At 38.6% G+C, this 5,134-nt stretch overlaps 1 non-coding gene across 1 annotated transcript; it reads left to right on the plus strand.

Moving 5' to 3' along the window:
* Window positions 1–2,656: 2,656 nt before the first annotated feature.
* LOC128286247 (small nucleolar RNA R71) lies at window positions 2,657–2,762 on the plus strand. The gene has a single exon (XR_008276791.1). It is a non-coding gene; the product is annotated as a small nucleolar RNA R71 (small nucleolar RNA).
* Window positions 2,763–5,134: the final 2,372 nt, after the last annotated feature.

The raw sequence follows: 5,134 nt of genomic DNA on the forward strand, positions 1-5,134 counted from the left end.
GCACGGCCGTGGCGGGGAGGCCGTGTGGAATTGCAGCAGCTAGGGTTAGGGTTTTTGAGTGTGGAAGATAATGAATAGTGCAGGGTATTTATAGATTTTAGGGCACACGGCCAGGTAACACGCCCGTGTTCCCCAATTCCAGCCCGTGTGATTCACGAATTTTAAATTTGGGCGCGTCTGACATTTAGTATACGCTTGTGTTCCTTGGGTCTGTGGGTGCACACAGCTGTGTCGCATGGCCATGTCTGGCGTTGTTTGTTTCTCCCACGCTCGTGTATGAAGACCCACGCCCATGTCAATCTAATAGGTTCGAGCACGGGTGCTAGACACGGGCGTGTTGCACACCAGTTCTGTTTTAACAGGTTCGCCCACGGTTCTTCCGCACGGGCGTGTCGCATGCCCGTGTTGTTTTGGTAGGCTCAACCACGGCCATGTCTCACGGTTGTGGCGTTTTATTGTAGCCTGTGTTTGGGGAAATCTTTGTCCTGTTTTCACATGGCCCTAAGCACGCCCATGTGCTTGGCCGTGTCTCTGTGGAAAACCTATATTCAAGAGCTCCATTAGTAAGTTAGGTGTTGAAGACTAAATTTTAAAAAAGTTAATACAGTTAGTGCTCGGGTTGCTTCCTGAGAAGCACTTATTTATAGTCTAAGCTCGACTTACCTCTCCGTTGAATGATCATGGTGGTTTGAGGAGTTTATACTCTTCATTCCTGCTATTAATCTCATCAAAATAAGGTTTTAAATGGGTATTGTTTACCTTAAAAGTGCCGAACTTGGGATGACTCACCTCAATCGTACCGAATTGGAAAATGTTGAGTACCGTAATAGGGATTTCTTCATTCGGTATGGTAACAACAATGTAGGGATCTGCGGCATCTAAGAAAACTCTATCTCCAACCTTAAGTTTATTTGGAAATGTATTGAGCTCGTTCCGTCGTAGATTCGATTTGTCGGGTGTTCTCGATTTATGCGTCTACCATTCATCTAGCTTCTCGATTTGTAGCCTTCAATCTTCATGAATAGGTCCTCTACTATTGCTTGAGAATGGCTCATGTACTTCCTTCAGACTCATTTCCTGCAAAGAAGGTTGCACTATATTGTCAGTTTTAGTAGAATGGTTTAGACGATCACCTTCAATTTTCAATGTGTTACCGGAATTGCAAGCTTGAAGGGTGATTGTTTCGTCTCCCACACGGAGTGTGAGTTCACCTGTGCCAACATCAATAATTTTTTTAGCAGTTGCTAAAAAGGGCCTTCCTAGAATTAAAGGAGTGTTGCTATCCTCCTCTATGTCTAGAACAATGAAGTCAACAGGGAATATAAAATTATCGATTTTAACTAGCACATCTTCAATAATACCCCTAGGGAATCTTATAGTTTTATCTGCTAATTGAATGCTCATCCTAGTCTGTTTGGGTTTCCCGAGACCTAGTTGCTTAAACATTTTGTAAGGCATGACGTTGATACTAGCCCTTAAATCAGCTAATGCATTATTAACATCTAAACTACCAATTAAGCAAGGAATCGTAAAACTCCCTGGATCTTTTAATTTGTTTGGTAGCTTATTTTACAGAATAGCTAAGGACATTGCGTTTAGCTCCACATGCGACGCCTTGTCCAACTTCCGTTTATTTACTAAAAGCTCATTTAAAAATTTCATTGCATTTGGCATCTGCGATAGAGCTTCAATAAACGGTAAGTTAATGTGTAATTTTTTTAAGAGTTTAAGGAATTTACCAAATTGTTCATCTGAGCGGTCTTTCCTTGTTGCGTTGGGGTATGACACACGAGATTTATATTCGACATTCACTGATTTGTTTTTATCATGACCTACCTCATCTTGATCTCTGCTCACCACAGTTTCTTGCTTTGGTTCTGGTTTAGGCTCAACGAATCCTTCTTCATCTCTAACATTAATCGCGTTGAGCTATTCCCTTGGGTTGGGTTTAGTATTACTTGGTAATTTACCTTGTGGTCATTTAGAGATTAGTTTGGACAGTTGGCCTATATGAGTTTCGAGCCCTTGGATCGACATTTGTTCATTTTTAAGTGCTATCTCGGTGTTCTGGAAATGGGTTTCTAACACCGAGATAAATTTAGATAGCATCTCTTCAAGGTTCGATTTCTTTTCCTGTTGATAGGGTGGTTGTTGAAAACCCGGACGATGTTGTGGTCTTTGATTTCCTTGACCGCCCCACAAGAAATTGGGATGGTTCCTCCAACCTGCATTATAAGTGTTACTATATGGGTTATTTTGGGATCTAGAGTTATTGTTACCCATATATTGAACTTGTTCCTCCTCGATTCTAGGGTTGAAGGGCTGATACTCTGTGCATGCTCCTCCTCCATTCGTCTCGCACCTCATTACTGGATGTACCTGAGTAGAACCAAGTAAACCATCAATATTTTTATTTAGAAGTTCTTCCTGGTTTGACATCATAGTAACCGAATCGGCGTTATAAATGCCTGTTGTTTTTGTTGGCTTTGTCCTCATGATTTACCACTGATAGTTATTCAGTGACATCTCCTCTATAAACTCATAAGCTTCTTTAGGTGTTTTATTATTGATGGTTTGGCCAGCAGCTACGTCAACCATTTGTCGAGTCGAAGGATTCAGGCCATTATGGAATGTTTGGACCTGAAGCCAAAGCGGTAACCCATGGTGAGGGCACCTTCTTAGTAAGTCCTTGTATCTCTCCCATGCATTGTAAAGAGTTTCTTAGTCCATCTGCACAAACGAAGAGATATCATTATGTAATTTAGCCGTTTTAGCTGGCAAAAAATATTTTAGAAAATTTTTTTCGGTCATTTGTTCCTAAGTAGTAATTGACCCTCGTGGTAACGAGTTCAACCACTGTTTTGCTTTGTTCCTCAATGAAAAAGGGAATAACCGAAGACGAATGGCATCATCAGAAACACTATTAATTTTAAATGTATCGCATAGTTCCAAAAAGTTTGCTAAGTGAGCGTTGGGATCCTCATCCTGCAAACCATCAAACTGAACTAATTGCTGTATCATTTGAATAGTGTTAGGTTTTAGTTCAAAATTATTTGCAGCTACAGCAGGACTAACTATGCTCAATTCAATTCCTATTAAAGAAGGTCTAGCATAATCATACATAGTGCGTGTAGCAGGATTTTGATTAACCACAATTGTAGGAGGTAGCTGATTGTCTTGGTTTCCAACCATCTCTTCAGTTGGGGGTTGAGTATCGTCCTCTTGCTTATTCACTGTGTATCTTAAGCTTCGCCTTATTTCTCTTTGATGTCTGCGAACTGTGCGATCGATTTTTTCGTCAAAAAGTAGTGGTCCTGATGGGTTTCTTCTAGACATAAACTATAAAAACTTGCCAAGGGAAAGAAAAAAATAAATTAATAAATAATAATAATAAATTAATTTAAATTAAATTGCAAGAAAAATAAATGGTTAAAGTAATAAAAATTGAGCGTTCCTAATATCTTAGTTCCTCGGTAACGGCGCCAAAAACTTTATCGCGTGATTTCGTGATAGGTTTTAAATATTTATAATTAATCATTCTTGAAACTAACTATTATCGCGATGTAGGCAAGTGTACCTATCGAACAGTAGTATAGTTTTAGTAAGACCGGATTGTCAAACCCAAAGGAACTAAAAGTACTAGTAATGACTGTCTTTTTATTATCTAGCCTAAGAATAAAGAGGTTTTGTTTTAAGTAACTAATTATCAAAACTAAGAACTCACAGAGAATAGAATTAGGGAATTGCTTTTGGGAAAATCAATTGAATTAAGACAATACCTAAGAAGAAATCCACCTAGATTGTACTTGTTATTCTGGCTCTGAATCGGACGATTTATTCATTTAACTTGTTCCGTAGAGATCCCTAAGTTATGTTATTATCCCTATTCAAGACTAGTAACGTCTAATCCTTAGATTGAATAATTGAGACCTTTCTCTAATTAACACCCTAAGGTTGCATTAACTCGATCTATGGATCCCCTTATTAGGTTTCACCCTAATCCGGCAAAATCTTGTCACCCTATGTCTAGGCGCACAAACAACTCTTCTTAATTATGACAAATGTACTCTTAGACATAGTCTATTCCTCCTCTGAATAGGAGCTTATCTTGAATCAGTATCCTGGGATATCAAAACAAGAATTAAGAACACATAATTAAGAACAAGTTAAATATTTATCATACAATTCAGAAAATAATAACAAGATTCGTCTTAGGTTTCATTCCCCTTAGGTATTTAGGGCTTTTAGTTCATAACTAAATAATAAAACATCTCAGAATAATAAAGAATACAAAACATAAAGAAAACCTAAAACTCCTGAATGGGAAATTAAGGAGAGATCTTTGGTCTTGATGATAAATCCGGCTTCTGAGATGGATTAATCGGCTTCCTCGGAGTAATTTCTTACTCCCTCCTTGTGTGTCCTATTTTTTTCCTCCTATAGGGTGTATTTATAGGCTTTAGAATGCCTAAGAGCCCTCAAAATTAGCTTTTTCCGAATTGGACTTAACTTGGGCTCGGCAGGGACACGCCCGTGTGTGATTACTTCAGGCCGTGCTCGAGCCTGCAAAATTGACACGGCCGTGTAGTCTGCCCATGTGAGGAGGTCCAGGCCATGTTGATTTCGTACTTTGGCCCATTTTCTACGTTTTTGGCTCGTTTCTCGTTCCTTTCTCTCTCCTATGCTCTCCTAAGTATAAAACATGAAATTAAAGCATTAGGAGCATCTAATTTACCAATTCTAATGATAAATCATTCATAAAATGCGTTAAACATGGGGTAAAAATATGTATAAATTACGGTCTATCATTTCAGTAAAGTACTACCTATAGAGGTCTCACAATACATACATAGTATTTCAAAAAGATACAGATAAATTTCAGTATAAGCATGCTTTCAAACAGTACATATTAGAGTTTCAAGGAACTTACAAGATCGGTGCCGGAGACTCGGTGAACCACTTATTTACCAAAAATATTTCAAATTACTTTACCACTTACTTTCTAAATCCCATTCTTTTTACTTCCCAAATCCACAGTTGGGTTTTTGTAAACCTGGCTCTAATACTACTAAATGTATCACCCCCAATCCAGCCTAGACGTTATAGCCAAATCTGGCGGTGTCACATAAGAGTA

Source organism: Gossypium arboreum, chromosome 12, assembly GCF_025698485.1.
Source record: "Gossypium arboreum isolate Shixiya-1 chromosome 12, ASM2569848v2, whole genome shotgun sequence".
Lineage (NCBI taxonomy): Eukaryota > Viridiplantae > Streptophyta > Magnoliopsida > Malvales > Malvaceae > Gossypium > Gossypium arboreum.